The 23,814-nt window shown below is 38.4% G+C and overlaps 1 long non-coding RNA gene across 1 annotated transcript in view; it reads left to right on the top strand.

Moving 5' to 3' along the window:
• Positions 1-23,814, top strand: part of LOC135733327 (uncharacterized) — a 118,079-nt gene that overhangs the window by 85,397 nt on the left and 8,868 nt on the right. The window contains exon 5 of the long non-coding RNA XR_010526935.1: positions 4,778-4,853. This is a non-coding gene — a long non-coding RNA (uncharacterized lncRNA). The remainder of the gene's footprint in view (positions 1-4,777; positions 4,854-23,814) is intronic.

The raw sequence follows: 23,814 nt of genomic DNA, 5'->3' as shown, positions 1-23,814 counted from the left end.
ATGAGGAATCCAACTCTTAAAGGGATAGTTCGGCCAAAAAACGATATTAAACCCATGATTTACTCACCCCCAAGCTGTCCGAGTTGCATATGTCCATCGTTTTTCAGACAAACACATTTACGGATATTTTAGAAAATATTTTAGATCTTTCAGTTGATTAAATGTAATGTTACGGGGTCCACCCATAGTCCACGACCTTCAAGTCCAAAAAAAGTGCGTCCATCCTTCACAAATTAAATCCAAACGGCTCCAGGATGATAAACAAAGGTCTTCTGAGGGTAATCCGTGCGGTGTTGTTGTAGAAAAATCCATATTTAAAACTTTATTAACGAAAATAAATACCTTCCGGTAGCGCCGCCATCTTAGTCGCGTCCGAATTCAGGAGAGAGTATTAGCGTAGTGTACGCACTTTTCTTAGTGACGTGTGACAAATTCGGAGGGCGGGGGCACAGAGCAGCAGTAGAGTAGCCTCCGTAGCCTGCGTAAGCTCTCATCCTGAATGCAGACGCGACTAAGATGGCGGCGCTACCGGAAGGTAGTTATTTTCGTTAATAAAGTTTTAAATATGGATATTTCTACAACAACACCGTGCGGATTACCCTCAGAAGACCTTTGTTTATCATCCTGGAGCCGTTTGGATTTAATTTGTGAAGGATGGACGCACTTTTTTTGGACTTGAAGGTCGTGGACTATGGGTGGACCCCGTAACATTACATTTAATTAACTGAAAGATCTAAAACATTTTATAAAATATCCGAAAATGTGTTTGTCTGAAAAACGATGGACATATGCAACTCGGACAGCTTGGGGGTGAGTAAATCATGGGTTTAATATCGTTTTTGGCCGAACCATCCCTTTAAACAGTCTTGATAAGGCAGAATGAACAAATAGCTTTTAAAAAAAAAACTTTCGGGAACATGCTACCAAATTAAAAGTACCTATATACATTTCTTTTTTTTGTCTTCATATATTATTTTGCTTTATGACAATTGTCTAATTTTTTTTTCTCAATTATTTTTAGGAGTATCCTCTTAAACACAATAAATATTTAAACTAAACATAGATGAATCTTCTGAGCTTTAAATGTCAACCTCTGAGCAATAAAGTTTTCCTCTGGGAAAATTCTTCCCATTCTTGACATCACTTAATGAAAATAAGTAGTGATTTAATTATGATAAGCATTAGCATTCTTTCATGTTTCTGGCTTGATGTGTTTGGATCCTATTGGGATTGACACCCAATGCTTCCTCTAAAGGTCTTTGCACATGCTGGACCAAAGAGTCCCTCTTGTTTTGACACATGTGCTCTCAGTCTTTGACCAATCGCTGCTTCGCCGGCCACTCCGCAGGAACAATAATCCAACGGCCGTCCAACACATGGTCTTAATCAGGGAATCATATGGGCTTGATGATGTTTGTAGCAATAGAATTCGTTCTCCGCTCACCCATACCCGGAGTTGCCAAGACTTCAAACAGTCCAGTCCCCAAAGGTTTTGTAAGGTTCACAGTTTTACTGTTGTTTTGAAGTCAGAGTTCCTCTTTGTCCAAGCAGGAGCTTGTGTTTACACAACTGGCTTGGCATGAAACTCATCTCCCTCTGGCTCTTTGGATCTCATGTGTAAATAATGCTGCTGTCAGATTGAGCTCACTTTAGATGGAAACTGAGATTTTGGGATTTGTTACAAAAATTAAGATTTTTTCTATACGTGCACATAATAACTTACTGGCTTTTCTGTGATTGACGTGTTTGATACAGAGACTGATTCTCTAAAGGAGAGGGCAAGTGTTTCACCTTCGGCATATGGAAGGGTAAACAACGGCACACGAGTTAAAGAGAGAGTGTTATTACATGATTCATATTTCATTTTAAGCTTCTCCTGACCTCCTGAATTCAGCACAATTCCCCGAATCCACACACATCCTACGGCAAGAATATTAGCCACTGACAAATGCGCAAGAAATCTGAATCTTGTGTAATTCATAATTATGTCTTGATTTTGTTGGTACATGTGAGTGGGATTACAGTTTAAATTCAATTAGGCTGTCTCGCAAGTAGCCACGACTACTGGTACATCTAAACATTTGTGTAACACCTACTCAAAGGCAAATTGATTTAAAACAACTCTTATTTCAACAAGAGAATACGAAGATCCAAGATAGCATGTTTTAATTCATTGCCAGTCCGATTTTGAATGTGTACTGTCAAATTCTCAAGATGTTTCTAGAAATCCCAAGAGTAAAGTCGGGATGAAACGGAATTGTCTTGTTTTTTCCCATGGTGACATAAATCCGATTGAAATGGCTTCTGAAATGAATACAGGTATAGACCCCTTAAACGTTTGTAAACACTGCAACGTCTCCCGGTGGGCGGGGCTTAGCTGGAGGCAAAAAGAGCCGTGGAGGCAATGTTGACAAGCGTAAGCTAGCACATTTTAGGGGGATTTATTAACCATGGATGCAGAAGAAGGTTCGTAACCGTCCGAATATGTACAGTCACTGATTCTGCGGGACCGTGACAGATATTTTTTGTAAATTAACTCAAAATTGCAGATTTTAACCAAGTTTTTTATATATATATATATATATATATATATATATAGGGGTGGTGATGGCGCGGTGGATAAGACACATGCCTTTGGTGTGAGAGACCCGGGTTCGAATCCACTGTGATGCACCATTGTGCTCCTGAGCAAGACACTTAACCCCTAGTTGCTCCAGAGCCGTGTGACTCTGACATATATAGCAATTGTAAGTCGCTTTGGATAAAAGCGTCGGCTAAATGAATAAATGTAAATGCATATGAATTACTTTCGGGTGGTTTGGGGAATTTTGTCAAGGCTAATGTAACCTATAGCTGGGATATGATTAGCAATGTGGATTATTTTAAGAGACCATTGGTCTTATTTTAAGAGACCAAAGGATGGCACACACATCTATCGCTGTATGTTTGTTTAACATTTAAGCTAAACAATACTGAAGGTTGGCAAATTTTCACCTATAAAACAGAAACTTGCTGATTTGTACTAGATAAAACCAACACACCTGTACAAATGCATAGATTATTTTACCTGTTATGAAGTGTGCCCTGCCAACATTAGCATTATTATGATTGTCTTCGTCCAGTCTTTACTACGTATTGCATTCAACCATAATTGTCGTCTTGATTTCTGTGAAGGAATCTGCCGGGATCTGGTAAAACTTTAGTTTTGAACCAAAAGTGATGTTCCTTCTATTCTGGCAGCCAAAAACACAACATGATGACATTTTAAAGTCAAAACCTCAAACTTTTAGCGCGCCTGCTATGGGTTCCTATTTATTTTTTGCCTCCAGCTAGAGCGGTGACGTCACAGTGACGTAGGCGATTAAGGAGTCTATAGGGCTGGAATTTAATTTCTTCCGTCGAGAACTGATTGGATCGTTTGAAGTTAAATGCAATCTTTTCCTTGACCCCACCGACCTGCCATACCATATGACCGGAAGTAAAGAGACCGTTTCGAGGAGGGGAGGAGATTTGTGTTTTTGATTAAAGAGTATGAGGGCACATTAATTTTTTTAAAAATAATGAAGCTTACAGATCAAGTTATTTGTAAAAAAAAAATCAATCACAATATTCCAAAAGCAAATTAAAGTTTATCATTTCAATTTCATTGCGACTCTAATTGCAACATTGAAACTTTTAGACCCCCCCTCGTCCTCCTAGTCCTTCTTTTTTTATCTCAAGATGTTGGTTTTCTTAAAACCCATTGTGTAATGACATTTGCTATGTTCTCACTGTTGCTCTTTCTGGGGCTATAAATAATTCATTGGCCACTTGAGACCCTCGAGTCACTGTGAGCACTTTTAGGGCCTTTCGGGGTTGCTCGTAACATCCCAATACAGCTGTAATGATTAGTGTGTGAAAACATGTTGGCATTATCTTTTAAAAAGCCCCTTTCCTCTCTGTCAAACGTTCATTGTTGAATAGCCAGGAGGCTAAATTTTAATAATTTAATTTAGGCTTGTGTTTGTTGGAAAACTCCAAAAAAGTGTTGAAGTGAAACACCTGGGCAACAGTGGCCAAGTTTTCATTTGATGTGTTGGGGACAGACAGCCTGTGAGTGCCAGGAGACCGTGCCGGGGTCAGGCCACCATCTTGACTACCTGAAGAAAAGGAGAGATGCCCAGCAGCACCTGCCTTATTAGCACTGTGCCACCTTCAGTTGATGTAACCTCAGCCAACCTCTGGCAGAATATAAAGCATCGGCGGGCCATGCCTATAGGCCGCGCAAACGCATTAGTACAAGTTTCTTCCGATTAACTAATTCAGTAGTGAGCTTCATTATTCCACCCTTAATTAAGATCACAATGCAAATTCCTTCATTAATAGTGACACGGACAATTTCTTTTTCGCTCCACGGGGACGCGATTATACGCGGGCCCTGTCGAGCAGGTTGCGAGGTGTCACCGCGTATTCAAATGGCGTGCTTGTTTAATTGTAGTAAATGTAGCATGTCCGCATAGGTAAAAGAGTTTTGAGGACCAGCGAGGGAGGCGTGCAGCCTGGGCTGAGGGCCCTCGGCTCCCCTAGGCAGCTGTTTGCGGGGCCCTGGCTGCTCCCCTGGGGCCCCTGCAGGGCTGTGTTGTTGGACTCTTGTCTTTTATGGCGGCAACAGTAAACATGACAGGCTGTTTGGGTACCATCTGTTTAAAATGGCTGCCGCATGGTAACAGGGAGATGAACTTGAGAGTTGGTTTGTGTCTGTCTCTATGCTAACAGTCTTGTCTCTGCGTCTCTGCAGGTGGACGTTTGACGGGAGAGGCGTGGATGTGTCCAGCCAGTGGAACCTGGCGTCTGCTTGAATGCCCGTCAACAGCGTACGCACCCGCAGATTCACACAGACACACAGAAGCACACGCATGTAAAGGAAAAAAACTCTTCACAGCCCCTCAGTTTTTGACAGATTGATCATAGCTGCCAGAACATTCTGTGGCTGTCAGTTTTGTAGCAACTAAATCATACTCCCCAAAGATTTAACCATTTGAAATTAAGATTTTATGGAGCGAATCTCACGCCTGGCAAAAAAAAAAAAACTAAAACATTTTGCCAGGCACATGTATTAAACATTCATGGGTTCATTGAAGGCGATGTTCTTATGGTTTACTGACCATTCGTTGACCCCCTGTTGTTAGTATTCGGCCCTTTTCTGTCCAGGAACTTATTGCATATTTGACATTTTCTTATCAGTTTGGTCTCGCTGTCATACTCTGTTAAAGCATCAGAAATGTTACAACTATATTTTATTTATATTTTGCAGCCAGTGTACAGTTTCTACTCACAACAGCATTAATGTGCCGTAATGTGCCCTAAACTTACATGCTGAACTTGTAGCAGGGCCTGTGTTCTCCACCCATTTCATTTACATTGAATAGGTCATTGGTAGCCAACTAGGTGGAACTAATTTGGCACAGAAGTGTGGAGAGACTGGGCACGGTGTCACATGGAAGCCACGGGCACGTAATGAGGAATACCTGATTAGTGTTAAGCAGAAGAAGGCGTCTGTCTACCCCATCCAAGCGTGGAAGGGGATCTTTCTAGTGAAGTTTTACCATCTTCCCCCCCACCCCTTATCTCAGGAATAGTTAACAATTAAAATTGACTGTCTGTATAGTAAATTCGATGCGAGCAAACATGCTATTTTTTATTATAGAAGAAAACTTAACTTTGAAAGTGTTAGGCATTTAAATGTTTTTTTTTTCAGATAGTTATTTTGACATTCCATAGACATATAGCATTATTTACTACACTGTACTCGTAAATCCTGAACCTTTATGTACTACATGCGCAACACTTGGCATGATTGACTAAATATTCATGCACCGATCCTCTTCAGAGTTGAGGGTATTTATTCATGGGCCAAGAATACTTAGGCTTTTACCTTCAGATTCATTTCCGCCTCTGTCTGTTTTGAATGGGACCATTACAGTTGTGAAGCTCTAATTAAGCACTACCTTTCAATACAGAAGGCTCTACCATCTGCTTGTTGTCGTATGCACCACAAACATAAGGGCACTGACAACAACTGAGATGAAAATTACGACACAGCCAAAAAAAAACCTACTTTTCAAATTAGAAATGCCAGCACAAATGTTCCTTGCACAATAGCATATATTAAGCAATATCTTCAAATGTAGGGCAAGTTGACATTGATATCCTTTCAGGATGTATGTAATAGGAATGTGATCTTTACCGTACTGTATATTATTTACTATGGTTTGTATAAATATAATCATCGCTGTTACACCTTGGGTGTACATTATTTTTCAATAATTTTACGTCCCGGGGTCAATTATTCCGCTTATACTACGGTACAGAACGTTCATCAGCCAATCAGATTTAAGCATTCAACAGATGCGTAGTATTAAACACCTTAATGTATGTTACTGGTAACAAATACAGTATTTTAGAAAACATAATTATAATAATTATACAATGATGAAATACAGTATCATCATTGTAAGAACTGGGGTTGTGACAATACCCCTTTTCTCAATGAATGAATTACGGTGAAATGCCACCACATCCAAAAGCCAGAGGGCGCTCTCGTGCAGAAACTCCATTTGTGCCACAGAAGAAGTATCATTACAAAACGCTACTTTAGGAAATATCTAGAAGCATATTTATATTGCTGTTCTTCAGATTGTTTCAGGTATTTTCATGATAATAGAGAATATTTTAAATGATTGTGTTTGACGAGTGTTTCTTTTTTAAATGCACGTTATAAACGACTCAAACTCATAGTGATTTTAGATTGATATGGACTTCCTACTGATCACAGAGCCGTAGTACATGCACAAGCTTTGTATGAAACACAGAATCGGAGCCTTGCGATTCAGAATCGAGTTCAGACAGGTTCTTTTAATGGGAACGCAATGCATCCATGCACATTCCTGGTAAGACCAAAATTTTACTTGTGACTACAAAAAATTAATTTGAACAATATTTTATCATAAACGTATAAACTTGTTGAATATTATAGAGATAAAATATTCTGGCCATCCATATGCGTGTGATATTTTGGTTTATGTTTTAAAACATTCCTGAATTAGAAAATAGAGTGCAGAACTTGCTTGATGTTAAAATAGTTTTTTAAGATGCAAAATAAATCTTTGGTTTCCTCAGAGTACATATGTGAAGTTCTAGCTCAAAATATCATATAGATCATTTATTATAACATGTTAAAATTGCCACTTTGCAGGTGAGCGCAAAAATTAGCTGTTTTTGCGTGTGTCATTTAAAATGCAAATGAGCTGATCTCTGAACTAAATGGCAGTGCCATGCTTGGATAGTGCAGATTAAGGGGCGATATTATCCCCTTCTGACATCACAATGAGGGCCAAATTTCAATGACCTATTTTTCACATGCTTGCAGAGAATGGTTTAACAAAACTTACTGTTACTAAAAAGTTACTGTGTTGTTATTTTATAGAAGCACTGGGGACCCAATTATAGCACTTGAAACATGGAAAAAGTCTGATTTTCATGATATGTCCCCTTTAAAGAGCGACAAGATGAAAACAATCTTCCTCGCGCTTACTGACAGATCCGAAGCATGCACAGATGCGCAAGCGTGCGTCCCCGATATCCAGACAATTACAGTTTTAAAAATATTTGTTTTGACAAGAATTCACACAGATATAATCTGTTACGTCTTAATGTTTGGTTTACTGTTGGGAAAAATATTAGATCATTGCATTACAGTAGATCTTAAAGCTGTCTGTTATAATGTCAATTAAACAATAAAAAAGCTGAACATATATTTTTATTAACATATATAACATAACATTTTAAATATATAATTAACATAAATAATTTATTAGTTTTACTAGTGATTTTAAGGTATGTATGCAGTGATTTTGCTTTTGAACCTTTAAACATCTTTAACTCGATTTTCTCAAAACTGACTTCAAACATGTGAAGCTCTGTCAATTCTTGTCAGATTCCAAAATCTCTTTATCTACAGTCTAGCTTTATAGACAATAAATGTGAGGCATGTGTTTAATACAGATATCATATAAAGATGCCAGAAATTTAATATATGCTTAGGTAATATTTTACCTTATCTTTATAGTCAATAAGCATGAAACATACTGTAGCAAATTCACTCATAAACATTCTTATACCAGAGAGATGGTATGTTACAATGCAGCTGTATGAAATTTCAGCCATGGCATTGGTGAAATTTCAGCTGTGTCAATCGTCATTAAATATTGCATAACTATTTATCTAGCCAATGGCTATAAAGTTTATGGCCTTCTTGTCTATGTGACATCATGTAATATATGTGAAGCTGTGTCTCTTGGAGTCTTTTGAATCAATACAGATGCGATGATGTTTCTAAAGCAGTGAACATATGAAAGCACTTCAGCTAGATTTAGCCGCGTGAGGCCTAGATCAAATATTGAGTGAATTAAGGAGGGGCATCGACACATCAAAGATCTTCTTTCTATCAGAAAGAGATTAAAGAAAACCTTGAAGAAGTGGGTGAAGGAGACAAAACTGTACCTTTTTGGACTGTCAATACCTGACCCAGTATGCACTTACACTCCTAAAAATTAAGGTTCTTTGTCCGGCTGTATGGTTCCATAAAGAACCTTTAACATCCGCAGAACCTTTCTGTTGCTCTTCAAAGAACTTTTGACTGAAAGGTTCTTTAGTACCAAAAATGGGTCGCTGCATCTTTATTTTTTAAAGTGTAGCATGTCCACAACAGAGGAAAAAATAATCACTTCCCACCACCTGGTTGACATATTTTGAAGGACATCTCAGATAACCTTGAGGATTTCAAAGAAAAGTAGTCCACAGTCAAATGTCTATCAGTATCTATCTGATGATTTCTCAACGGGCTGGGATGAATGCTTGGAGGGTGATCTGTACCAGGGGCTCTCTTGGTAAAATTGTACAGATAAACTCCTGGCAGGTCAAAGCCAGGCCGTGTTCTGAACCGTAATCAGGTCTGGCAAGATTAGGCTAATATGTCTTTCGGTCAGCCTTTATAGTAAATCAAAATTCTCTTCCTCTAATGCCAGGGCTTCCCAAGGCAGGACATCCATGAAAAAAAGTAAAAGAACCAGGCAGATTAAAACCGTCTCAGTCTGTCTCTCAATGTCTGTTCTTCAAAGACCCTAGATAGCATCTGAGATAACATGGCGCTCGGATACTAGGAGATTTATTTTGGAGAGAGAATAGATAGCGTGCCATGAACAGAGTGGTCACTTTATAACCCCTTTATTTTGCATGTGGTTACGTCTCTTACTTTGATTGGTTTCACCGTCTGATTTCAGGCTAACTGAGACATGGAAAAATGTCTCAGACGAGAATGAAAATGCGAGAGATGCACTTGTGGTATTCGCATGATAGTTAAGTTAAGCTGAGGCAATGGAGGTAAAGGTGATTGAGCAACTATGAACCCCATTCCTGTCGGTTCTCTTTTCCCCGCCGTGACCGGCTGTATGAGACCTCATAAATATGCATTCAGGTAAGCCGCCACATCCCCTCGCCGGCCAAACCCTTTTGCTCTTTTCACTTCAGAGTCCTTCAGAAGTAGCTTCTACGGCAGAAGTTACCTGATGCATGACTGGTGCGCTGCGGTGCGGCCTCGTCTCCAAGCTTGCCCCAGCCCCCCTCGGCAGACCCGCTGCACTCTGAAGGGATTAAAAGATTTATGTCACAGCAATAAAATCTTAAGAGAGCCTGTGCCCGACTTACTGGGCTCTGGCCCAGAGGCATTGTTTTGAAAAGAATTAACCTATAATACATCTCAAAGCTTTTGAGGCTTCTCTTGAGAGATCGTCTTTCTTACTTTGGCTAAGAATGCCAAACCCACGATGGCTTTATTTTCCAATGGCATAAATAGAAATGCAGGACCGTAGTATTAACTGGATTTTTTTGGTCACTTTTTGCCTCAGGCTCCTGGATGTTGAGGAGAGGTGGTCTGGAGACTAAGGGGCTGTTTCCACCTGATATTAAGATGAGTTTTGCTCGATTGTATCACAAATAGACGACGCTAAAGACAGTTGTAAACGCGGTGTAAAATGTTTTGAGCTCGTCCACTTTTGACCACATTCAGAGGTAGTCGAAAACGCATTAACCGGATTGCTTTTGTGCTGTAGACCAGTGTTTCTCAACATTATTCCTGGAGGCCCACAGCTCTGCACATTTTGTATGTCTCTCTTATCTGCCGGCCTCAGTTCAGTTCATGGAGATCTCTGCTAATGAGCTGATGATTTGAATCAAGTGTGTTAAATAAGGGAGACATACAAAATGTGCAGAGCAGTGGGCCTCCAGGAATAACGTTGAGAACCACTGGTGTAAACACTCATGTTGTTGCATGTGTTCCAACAGCCACAAAACAATGCCTACGCTCCGCCTATTAAAGGATTAGTACATTTTCTTAAAAATTCCAAATAATTTACTCACCACCATGTTGATGTCTTTCTTTGTCAGTCGAGAAGAAATTATGTTTTTTGAGGAAAACATTCCAGGATTTTTCTCATTTTAATGGACTTTAATAGACACCAACACTTGACACTTAACTCAACACTTAACAGTTTTTTCAACAGAGTTTCAAAGGACTCTAAACGATCCCAAACGAGGCATAAGGGTCTTATCTAGCGAAACGATTGTCATTTTTTACAAGAAATATAAAAAATATGCACTTTTAAACCACAAATTCTTGTTCAGGTCCGGTCCTGAAAGCACCAGCGCGACCTCACGTCATGACGTCAAGAGGTCACAGAGGACGAACGCGAAACTACGCCCCAGTGTTTACAAGTGTGGAGAAAAAAGACAGTTCCGATGTTGTTGTATGTGGAATGATACTAATTAATGTCTTTGTGTCAATTTATTGTTTACAATGGTCCGCAAATGTGCGTTTCATATATGTAACACGTGACCTCTCTACGTCACTACGCATTTACGTGAGGTCGCGCTGGCACTTTCAGGACCAGACCTAGACAAGAAGTTGTTGTTTAAAAGTGCATATTTTTTATTTGTCTTGTCAAAAATGACAATCGTTTTGAATAAAACTGTTAAGTGTTGAGTTAAGTGTTAAGTGTTGGGGTCTATTAAAGTCCATTAAAATGAGAAAAATCCTGCAATGTTTTCCTCAAAAAACATAATTTCTTCTCGACTGAACAAAGAAAGACATCAACATTTTGGATGACATGGTGGTGAGTAAATTATCTAGATTTTTTTTAAGAAAATTGACTATTCCTTAAACTAGTGTGTAATGTACAGAGCACAATGTTTTAACATAGGACATGACTTCTATATTTAGGCTTTCATTGATAAAGCTGAAGCCTTAGTTTTTGTTTAATTTTGCCAGCTTGTGAAAGTTGCGCAAGCTTATTTCATCAATTGCTCTGAAATATAAAATATCTGAAATATTAAAACCCGCTCGTGTTTAAATGAAAGCAGACGGACTTGCCCACAGACCACCCCTCATGACAGAAGTGGTCAAAAGTGGACAGAAGAGACAGATGAAAATGTCAGGTGTAAATGTGAATGTGTCTCTCGTCCACTTGTGATCCACATCTTAATACCAGATATAAACTGCCACTAAGATCTCCATGTGGCACTTCAATGTGGTCACAAGGCCAGAGGTGTTACTTCATTTGTTTTGCCAATCAGTTTCATAATAGCACCTTCCTATTAGCTTTATCTCCAATTGCAAATCTCCAAATAATAAATGTTATTGAAGTAAAGCAAGTGAGCAGATACAACAAAGACTGTATCTCTTTGATCTGTACAAAAGTACGTAAAGTATTTCTTTAGGCTTTTTATTTGCATGTGAGGATTACAGCTTAACAAAACATTTTTTCAATTGATTTTTGTCTCAAAACTATAGTGACATTTTATTCAAAAAAAATTCTAACATAAAAAACTAAAAAAAGTTGTCATAAAGTATTTAAATATATTAAGTATTTAAATATTATCGCATAAAAAATGTGGTGTCCAAAACAGAAACTTTGACTGCAAGTGCATGCTTTGAATTTAACTTTCTTTATTTTTCTTAAAACCATAGCATTTTATTTTATTTTACTCTTTTGTAAACATATCTTTGTAAAATATGCTTATTTTTGGCTTAAATAAAATGGTCTATCATAACGTAAGGTGCTTTGGATAAAAGTGTCTGCTATAGATGAATTAAAGTACTGTAAGCATCCTTTCTGCTTTATTTTTATCTATTTAGTGATGGTAATTGATCCATCAACACTGAGGCATCGTGTTTTAGTCTCCTTCGCCACATCATGCCTTCCAGATTGCGGCCCAATCACAAACAGCTTGTGGAGAAACTCACACAGCCGAGCAGATGATGGGGTGGTGTCAGATACACATGTCTGTAGCAGGGGCTGATGGGAATCTGACTGTGTTTGGGGAAGAAGGGGTCAGCAGGAAGACGTTGATTGGGCAGTAAGCCAAAGCACTCCTGCACAGGGCACTACATTGATCCACACCCATGCAGCTTTGGACCGCTTTGTGCAACCTTCACAATAAATGCCAGAGTAAGAAACTGTGCACAGAAGCTGCTTCTACCTCAATTTTTCCACCTTAGAAATATTTTAACGTGGGGAAAAAATCTGTGGATCAATTTGCAGGTCATTTTTTGTGCTTCATCCATCAATATATATTTACTCTCAGTATATTTACTATTTACCAATTTTGACCCTGCCTATGAATATAATTTTGAGGTTAGAAACATTCAAAACTCATTTCACTCGTTGATTTCAATCTTTAACATGGCTTCACTCTGTCAATATTAAAGATATCAAGGTTATATTTTCACAGAATGTTCTTTACATTATGTAAGATGATTTTATGTAGAAAACACTAAATCACAAAAAATCTCTTCAGCTAGGTTTTCACAGGTCATAATTCTCAATAGCATAATGAAAGTTGCTTAATTTTTTTACATTTATAAACTGTGTTCTTGTAGCTCAATAGGTAGAACATTGCATTAGCAATGCAAATGTCATGGTTTCCACAGGTAATACACATACTAATAAAAGAAATGTTTTCACATTTACATTTTTAATTTAGCAGATACTTTTATCCAATGTAGAGATTTAATGCACTGTTATTTGCTTGGATTAAAGTTTCTGCAAAATGCATAATTTTTCACACTACTTTACACTATTTTAAGGGGACATATCATGAAAATCTTACTTTTTTCATGTTTTAGTGTTAAAAGTGGGTCCGTAATGCTTTTATTAATCTAGAAAATGTGAAAGAGAACAACCTAGTGACTTAGATTGGGTAAACCATTTTCTGCAAGCATGTGAAAAAACAGGTCATTGAAATTTGGCTCCCCTTGTGATGTCAGAAGGGGATAATACCGTCCCTTAATCTGCACTCTCCAACCACGGCACTGCCATTTAGTGCAGAGATCAACTCATTTACATTTTTAAGGACACACCCAAAACATTTTGGTCACACCACTTTTAACATGCTATAATAAATGATCTGTGGATTGGATTTAGGAAAGCTGAATTGGATTGGATGGCTGGATTTAGGCTACAAATGTACTGTGTGTTTACAGGGTCTCAAAGATTTGTACTACACCACTGTAAGGAGTTATTTAAGTAGCTATTAAGCAGTTATTATACATTGCGGTATGTTTATTACATTAACAGTCCCTGTGTAGTGACCTGAGGTTAAGTGCCTTGCTCATGGCCTTATATCTCAGGGCTTGTGTGTTGCTTTCTCATTACACCGCCACACTGACCAAAGCCATACCCCACATATACCCTTAACTCTTCTTGTTTTAAAAAGACAGTGAACCAAAGGCCTAATCTTCGATTTCACAAAGATGTCAGTGAATCCAAATGATCATAAGTCCTTCTGCATTGAAGGGATAGTTCACCCAAAGTTAAAATTCTGTCATCATTTACTAACTCTTATGGTGTTACAAACCTGTATAAATTTTTTATTTGTTTTGATGAACACTAAGGAATACAGTAACCAAACATTCAATAAACCCCATTCACTTCCATAGTTTTCTTTATTCCTCATATGGAAGTGAAAGGGGCTCATGATCATTTTGGTTACAAACATTTTTCAAAATTTCTTCCTTCGTGTTAACTAAAACATATATAGGTTTATAACAACATAAGAGTTTTTTTATTTTTGGGTGAACTATCCCTTTAAGTATATAAGTCTCACTGTAATATAACCTGCCGCATGTCTTTGTGCCAATGTTTTTGTCTGGCATTCTTCCATTGTACAGGTAAATCGTAGGCACCTCTGAGGCTGCTAGCCTAGCCAAATGCTCACCGTTCCAGGTTGAGCCCTTACTGTCCTGACCTTGCTGTCAGCCGTTGAGCCGTCTGAGCCGATGTTCTTTGCCTCTTCGGCCTGTCTGTCATGGGGGCATCAGTGCAATGGAAATGGTTCATTTGATTCTCTGACACTGGATGGCGCGAGTTGGCAAGTGCAGAAACAGAGGTTAGCTTCGCCATCTGACAAGTGGGCACTAGAATGCACAGAAAGATAAAGAGGGGTGTAGTTAGAGCGAGCGAGAGAGAGAGAGCGAAAGTGCATCTACTGAGCACTTTGTGAAGGACGTCAAGGTAATATCCAAAGCCAAGCTACACAGCTGGGGATCAAATCCCATAGATGCGGCAGAGCAGCTTAATTAGAATTCATAAGGTGCAAAGAGCAAGTGATGTGTGTTTGTGTGGGCACAGTATGAAAGAAATGAACGATAGAGCATTATGTGCAAAAGAATCACAATATCTTTTCTCATTCATGTGGACATGAAATAATATATAAAGAATATATAGGCCTACTGTATACTCTAAAAATGCTGGGTTATTTTCAATGTTGGGTTCAAAAGGGACAAACCCAGTCATTAAGTTAATAATCGACCAGACAATAGGTTAAAACAACCCATCATTGTGGGTTTAAACAACCCAGCATAAGGTAAATTACCACCTAACAGTGAGTCTGTCGCTTTTTGGCCCGTTTTAAAGGGACACTCCACTTTTTTTTGAAAATATGCTCATTTTCCCTAGAGTTAAACATTTTATTTATACCATTTTGGAATCCATTCAGCTGATCTCTGGGTCTGCCGGTACCATTTTAGCATAGCTTAGCATAATCCATTGAATCTGATTAGACCATTAGCATCGCGCTAAAAAATAACCAAAGAGTTTTAATATTTTTCCTTTTTAAAACTTGACTCTTCTGTAGTTACGTTGTGTATTATATGTTAACAATAATAATATTCTATCTCCCTGTCAATCAGGGTTTAGACATAATTATTCAACAACAACAGCTTTACTTAATCTTACCAATGATATATATACAGGTTTTGATAAGCAAGAGTCTACTGGGGCAATTTTTATAGATTTCACTAAAGCTTTTGATACTGTTGACCATTATCTTTTGCTGGACAAGCTTTATTCAGTTGGTGCATCTAGAGATGTATTACTCTGGTTCAATTCATATCTACATTGTCGAAAACAATTTGTTACGATACAGGGTAAATCTTCAGAGACTAATATAATTACGAAAGGTGTTCCACAAGGCTCATCTTTGGGGCCCTTACTATTTTCAATTTATATAAATGATATGTCTAAAATAATAGAAAAATGTAAAATCCATTTATATGCTGACGACACTGTTATTTATAGCTCAAACAAAAATATATACAATATACAAGAGTCACTTCAGTTTGATTTTAATCAAATACAATCTTGGCTCACTCAGCATAATCTTATTTTAAATAATAAAAAATCTTTCAGTATGCTTTTTTCAAAGTGCTTGGATCTAAATTTGCAGAGCATGACCATATATTTATCAGATGGAAAACAACTTGAAAGTACAAACTCTTTTAAATATTTGGGGGTGTGGGTTGACCCAGAACTTACATTTAAACCACACATTGATTATATAACTAAAAAAGTTTATGCATGTCTCGGTCAGCTTTATAGATCAATCAATAGCTTTACACAACTGATTAGGAAAAGAATAGTACAGCAACTTATTCTGCCAATAATTGATTATGGGGATGTAATTTACCAAAATGCAACAGAGTCTGCCCTTAAACCTATAACTATATTAACTAACTCACTATGCAGATTTGTTTTAAAGTGTCATTACAATACTCATCACTGCTTAATGTATAATTCTCTTAATTGGCTGCAGCCGAAAGAAAGGAGAATATTCCATTGGCTAATTTTAATTTTTAAGTGCATTTATAATGATTTCCCTTATTATCTGAAACAATACCTGGTACCACATAGATCATCATATGCTCTCAGAAATTTAACATCTCCTTTCTTTCAAGTTCCCTCAGTTAAAAGAGAAACGGGAAAGAAGGCCTTTTGTTTTAAGGCTGCGTCAGACTGGAATAATTTGCCAGCTGCTCTTCGCTCTATAACGACACAAAAATTGTATAAATCTTCATTATATTTTTATTTAAATATGCCTTGTACTTGTTACTGATGTATTATATTATATTATATTATATTATAAATGTCATGTTTTTTTTTTTTTTTTTTTTTTTTTTTTAATGTCAAATTTTCACAAAGGATAGTGACTTAATGTTTATCTAATGTAAATGTATCTAATGTAAAATATAATGTCACCATTAAAAGGTGAGGATTCTGAGGGAACAGGGCTGGGGGACGTGTTAAGCAGGACAATTGTTATTCGTTTATTGTGTATGTGTTATTGTTATGAGTTTGTTGTATATTGTGGGACGTATTGTGATGTTGTATATGACACAGCTATCTCTGTGCTTTAGGACCCCCTCGAAAAAGAGATGGATCATCTCAAGGGGCTATCCTTAAATAAATAAATAAATAAAAATAAATAAATGTTGTGTACTGAGACAGACAGAAAATTAAAAGTTGCGATTTTCTAGGCCAATATGGCTAGGAACTATACTCTCAAACTGGCGTAATAATCAAGGACTTTACTGTTGTAACATGGCTACAGCAGGTGCAATGATATTATGCAGTGCCTGAAAATAGTCCCCTGCTATTAAAAGTAAACAAGGGAACTAATTTTGGGCATTGTGTAATATCATTATATCGGCCTAGAAAATCCCAACTTTTAATTTTCCGTCCATCTCAGTACACAATACAGAAGAGTCAAGTTTTAAAAAGGAAAAATATCAAAACTCTTTGGTTATTTTTTTCTTGCGCAATGCTAATGGTCTAATCAGATTCAATGAATTATGCTAAGCTATGCTAAAAATGGTACCGCCAGACCCGGAGATCAGCTGAATGGATTCCAAAACGGTAAAAATCAAATGTTTAACTCTAGGGGAGCTGGAAAATGAGCATATTTTCAACAAAAGTGGAGTGTCCCTTTAAAGAGTATATGTAGATTCATTATATACTCTATTCTATCTAATAGAAGAAAGTTTGCTTATAGGTTTCTTCTTTATAGCTCAGGGATTTGATGGAGCTCAGGGATTTTTTTTATATCAGCAGTCTTGGATGTTTCTCCTACTGTAAATTGCTTAGGGGAAAAACAAATGAGGCGATTGTGAAAATGCATTAAGAGTATGGAGCTGTTAAATTAATCTGGATTTGGGTAATTATGATTAGATAATAATTTTCACTTTTTAATGCAGATTTGGCAGATCTGCGCTCAATATATGACATTGTTGTGGTCTTTTCTGAAACTGTGATGGAGACATTTGTGAGAGTTCTTGGTCTTTATCCTAGGAGACGATTTGAGATGCAGGAGACTGAAATGAAAGTGTCCGTTTACTCTTCATTTAATATTATTGATATTGAGGAATAATTAAGATTTTAAAGAGATATCATCTGTGATATGTCTCTCTTCCACAGTATAATGTATATTCAGCTCTATTACTATTAATATTTTGCATAATAAACATCCTGTTTGGCACCGTATACCCCCTATATTCTATATCTGCATGCAGGATATTTATGTGCAGAGTCTCCAGTTATTCACTTGACAGCAGTTTGCTTCAGGGGTTTGTACCTGTGATAAGTGTATCGTGAGTCGCTTTGGATCCAGAAAAAAATGTGTGCCAAATTACTACTTTTCAGTAGTTGCTGTGGTCAGCAGCCCTGCAGTGCTTGTGTAGTGATATGACTCCCGTTGTCAGGTTTCACTTTCACAAGACTGTGACAACAGTCTCCAGTCATCCAGTGATCTGAGACAGTGTTACTATGTTGCCGTTGGCTACATGAGTTCAGCCAGGCCAGACGCCATGACAGAGCGGTCCACTCATGTCCTGCCAGGATCTGCCGTTTAGATAAACAGTTTAGGCTTTCAAAGGCTTTCGAGAGCCATACGATTTGCTGAGTATATGTGCTAGTGGCAGTTCAGCAATGTCCTTGACCTCTTTGCAGAAATGAAGTTTGTGGATTGTGGGTACGAAGTGTTGAAATTTTTGAGTTTTGTGTGGTGGAAAAACGAAATTATTGCTTCCAATAAACCTCCCTTTGAAAGAGCGAATCATTGCAGCGAATTATTCCAAAATAACATCTAGGTTGAATGACTTTGTGACTTGTTTTGTCGAGTTCCATGCAATTCAGAAGAAAATTGGCCCCCATTTTGTATAAATGGATGTCAGCTCACGCATCTGCCGTTGCCGTCAGACCCCAATTATCATCCCGAGAGTTTGGAATTGTGCATTAACTAAATGGTACTTGGAACGCGAGCGTTAATATCGCATCGCGACACTGGAAATTTAACAGGGTTCAGCATTATTATGCCATTAATTTGGCCCCTGATACACAAGCCCAATCAAATCTGCAACAAAACCACTTAGGCCGTGTTAAGGATTAATGACAGCCATTGGAAACAATTTGGAACTTAATCAGTTTAACTGAGGAGGGTAAATTTAATATGATAATTGATCCGCATAAAGCGGAGTGGCGTAGCGGGGAGGGTATGCAAATGAGTGACCCTTACCTAGCGACTAATCGGCAGCTGTGCTGATAGCGGGATCCGGTTTCATCAGGGAACTTTAAGGAACTTTGAGTTTACGGTGCGAGTCGTCCTCGGAGGCCAGGAAAGCAAAACTATCCCAACACACACTGGGCCCTGTCGCGGTCACCCGCATCTCCATAATTCGCAGCTTCCTCTGCCATGACAGCGAGACGCAAATAAGTGTTTCTAATGATATCAAATGGAGTTGTAGAGGACAGTGTTTTAATGCAGTGAAGGGGCTCCCAGTGGGACTGTTATTGCCACTATAGAACATCAGTTACACAGTTGCAACAATAGTCTCTTAATTGATTCATTTAATTAGCGGGAGATGGAGGCAGTACTGCTTCTTGTCATCTTGTATCTTAGGGGGTCCCGTACAGCCTGTGTGCTGTCTGCCACTTAACAGTTCCCGCACTCGTCATTCTTCTATTAAAGTGTAATTATATGTAAATGAAAACCCTCGAAACCTGTCAGAAGTTGCCCGATGACACGTCATCAGATTTACCCTGCTTCTAGAGAAAGGGTACGGGAGAAAGGATACGCAAGCCCAAGATTTTTAAAGACATTGCTGGACCCGAAAGGAAAGCTGAGCTATGTGCATGTAGCTTGATAGATCTGCATTGACTGCAATGTGAATAAATGGATCAAAAGTGTTTTTTTTTTTTCGGTTGCCTTCTCGCTGTAAACATCTCAACACTGCACCTGACATGAACCTGTGGGGAACTGGAAAGCTGATTACTTCCTCTCCTTAAATGGCGCAGATGTCTCTCCTGTCTTCCTCAAGCGTAACAATACCATGAAAGGCAGAACACAATAGGCTCAGTCTTCAGACCCACAATGCCTTGCTAATGCTTTTGATTGGGCCGATGCAAAGCAGGTGGCTCACAGAGCGAGGAGTTCTTTCAAGTCTACTGACTGAAGAAAGCCCCTACACATGTCTCAGACATCCTCTCTGGTCATTAAACATCTTCAAACTCTTTGTGTCATTTAGCAAAGGATGTTCTTGCATGGGATTTCTTCCTGCTGGTTTGTAGGACGTTAGACTGTGGTATTGTCATTATATCTGTCTGGGTGTGACTCTCTGCTCTAATCTATACTTACTTTTTTTCTTGATTTTTCTTTTCTTGAGAGAAAACCAACATTCTACTTATCGTAGATGAATTGTTGGTTTATATCAGGCATTAATGACACCAAATTTTTGATTTATAGTTTAGTTTTAGGTAGTGTTAATGATGCATAGTTTTTATCCCTTGTAGTTTAGAAACTGCACATAAAGTAATACGATGAATCTTAAGTTAACAGGTTTTATTTGATGGTGCTTGCTGAAAGTAAATGTGCCATAAATGTGCAGTAGGCACCACATTTGGCAGTAAATTGTAACTACCATCCCTGGCATCTCCAGGACATTTATGATTCAGTAGTTTGAGCTGAAGTCACCAATTTTGCAGATATAAAATATTTTACAAATAATTTAGTAGCATTATTTTACAGTCCCTCCAGAAAAATGTGTGATTTAATGCATAATCAGCCATTTTTTCAAAAATGCCGCAATTTTGCAGCACAAATTGCAGATTTCCAAGCGCAAAATATGCATGATTTCATAAACCCCGCATTTTCGTAACAAAAGTCACATATATCTTAGCAGAAAGTTGAAAATGTTTTAATTTACCTCACACAAGCGCAACCATGTCCCCTGTTGCCATAGGAACGTTATGAAGTGACGTGATTATGTGACGTGAACATCATTGAAAAGCTGCAAAAGCTGAAAATTCATTGCATAAAATTGCATAAATATCCCGCATATTCCATCGCATTTTTTAAGAAAAGGTGGTACAAGATCAAGGATTTTTGCCTGCAAGAATCACAAAAAAATCTGTGTTTTTGATTAGATTTTAAGGCTCCACTCTTTGAGTGACCCAGCACAGGATAAGCGGGTTTGGAGAATGGATGGATGAAAGATTTTAAACGTTATGTGTACAGTATATTAAAGTGAATTGTGATTGATGGTTTTAACTCAATCAGAAGCCCCCAGCCTGGCAAATTTGGCAAGGGTTTGGGGGCAGAATTACACATACAGGTTTCAGATTCACATGTGTTTGGAGACCAATTTAATAAAACCGTTTTGTAATCATGCAGTCTCTTACAAAAATTAACCATGTTTTTTTACTATTAGCAAAACCATTGTTTTACTACACTAACCATGTTTTTTTTTCCACTGTAGTAAAACCACCGTAATTTTTTTTAAAGGGTATTAAATTAAATATACAAAACAGTGCGTTTATTTTTATTGTAATGCACATTTCAATATACATTTTAATCTAGAAAAAAGTTATGTTTGTGCATATTAGATCCAACCATAGGTTGAAACAACCCAGTAATATGTGTGTAACCTTCATGACACTTTTTGTGCTAATAGCTCAAATATGAATAATACAAGATTATACATGTGCCCATTTGTTTGTATATGTTTAGATTTTATGTACTTCCAAAGTTAAAATCTAAAATCTCATGTTGTTTACTAGGTTATAATTTGTGTGGGATTTTTATTTTAGATGTCTGGCTCTAGATCACATGGTACTGGCTCTTCCCCAGGCAGTAGTTAATGTTTAACAAATAATTTCATCTCTTGACCCAAGTCATCCAAGTTCTACCATTCAGATAACGCATTTCCTTTCTATAGATCTTTCTAACACTGCAAGTTGTCATTGGATTTATACTCACTTTTGACTTTGTGAATGACGAGGAGGCCTATTGATCAACGGCTCGCAGTCTGTGGACATAAAATTGAGGAGGATCAAAAGGGGGTGGAGAAGGAAATACTGGCCTGCTGAAGCACTCCATTCAGGAGGCACAAGTAATTGTACGTATTACATTCGATTGCTCCCTAAAAGTGTGGTAGACCCCTCGCAAAAAGTCTGCGGCTTTTGGTATTGACTTGAGCACAGCAGTAACTCTTTGATGAAGGCGCGGTATACAGAGGCTTCTCTGTTCATTTAGCTTGGCCGTCCATTCTCTTTTCACAGTACTGTAACACGCTGTGCGTTTAAGTCAATACGCAGAAAGAGGGTTCGCCAGCGTCATGAAGCTGGTTAATGGACACCCAAATTCACATTAATTTGATGCATACGAGTTGAACTGAGTGGTGAGGAACAGCGACCCATTAATCCTATTCAGCCTTGTGTCCTGATGCGAGACTGTCATCACCGCACAGGGTTCTCAGATTAATTTATTGATTTTACAAATTTTCTGCCACTTACAACAGGACATCTACTACATCCGTAATTGTTCACGGTTAAAGGTGAGCACATCCCATCGCGAGCAAGCTTTTAAGGGAAAAGGTTATAGTCATGGACGGATATCTTTGTTTTATTAAATCCCATCAGATGCGCTTATCAGCGGCCGACCCATAGTGGTGCTGACTCAGCCGGTCGGCTCATACCACAGAACGCCTCGCCGAAAAGTGCATCAAAGCGCAATTGTTCTTTACACTTTGTTTCTGTGTGTTTTGGCTTTCTTTTCCTGTCTCAGTTACATAATGTATATTCGTCCTCTATTCGAGAAGACTGATTAGAGGTTGAAAGAGGCATACAGAGAGTGAACAAGTTTCTGGCCTTCTCCCGGTCTCTGCCTTCATCTCATGTGTTTTGAGCAGTATTGTGTTCAGAGGCTAGGGAGATCTGTGGAATTTCCTGCTCGGGTTATTCCAACGTGCAGCCCGGCACTCTTCCCTCTTTGGCAAAGGAGCGCTTTCAACGTGTGCTTGGAGCGCGATCAGTGTGCTAAGAATATCTTGCGGCCCTCGGGTCAAACCTAAATGCGCTTCGGCGGTCGACATTGTGGTGTTTATTTGGAAAAGGAAAGTAAGGATGGGCTGGTTGGATGAGGTTGCCCTCACTTCAACCACAGGAAAAGGGCGTCGCTGTCATTAATCACAGTGATGGTTTGAGCCTTGATTTCATTGGCCATGGTAATGAAACAAATATGATTTATATCAGAAGTCAAGTGGGTAATAGGATACGCAGGCGAGACACTGTACAAATCTTTTTAGAGACTAAAGAATGTATGTGATCATATCTACCATTGAGGGTGGCACATCACATTGGTAATCGCACAGCATGGTAAGATTTAAAGCTTATGCCTTCGGTTAGGAAAGTTTAAGTTAGTTTTGTCTTTAAAATGCTTTCTTTGCCAGATTTACAGGGTGTAGTGTATCAAATAAGTTTAGTTTGGATTTGAGAAATATCTTTCAAGCCTTTAAACGTTCCTGTTTCTCACCCCCAGATTACACAGTTTCGCAACAAATTTTATCAACAGCAAAAGCAAAAGTTGTTTGCGTGTTATGCACAGTACACTAAATCTGAATTCTAACATAAAAACATGCTTTTGATAGCACGCCCAAGGGGTAACTTTGCTGTTTTATCCACCTGTGCTGTCACATCTAATGGAGGAGCTTTTATTACATTGTCACACATTTCACGAACTCCCACAGTCTGTAATCGCATTCACTGTCTAAAAATTCACAAATCATATCCTCCAGAGAAAGTTCCTGTACACTTTTATGCACTGCGAGTCAAAAGGCCAACATTTAAACTGCGGAGATCCAAAAGATTAATGCAGACATCTTATTGCCTCGCTGATATACTCGTGATCTATGGTGTTCCTGTAGTATGACCTCACTCCCGTGACTAATGGCTTCACTTGGCAGACGCAGAAAAGGTCACGACCCGGCGGATAAAGGAAATTGCCAGTTAGTTGGAGGTCGCCCCACAGGAGATTCCTTAAGAGTGTCACCTGCACTAACTCACTACTTCAAAACCAGCACCTGACACCCCTGCTAGAAAACATGGCACAGTCACC

This window comes from Paramisgurnus dabryanus, chromosome 15, assembly GCF_030506205.2.
Source record: "Paramisgurnus dabryanus chromosome 15, PD_genome_1.1, whole genome shotgun sequence".
Taxonomy (NCBI): Eukaryota; Metazoa; Chordata; class Actinopteri; order Cypriniformes; family Cobitidae; genus Paramisgurnus; species Paramisgurnus dabryanus.
This window is presented reverse-complemented; position numbering and strand designations above follow the sequence as displayed.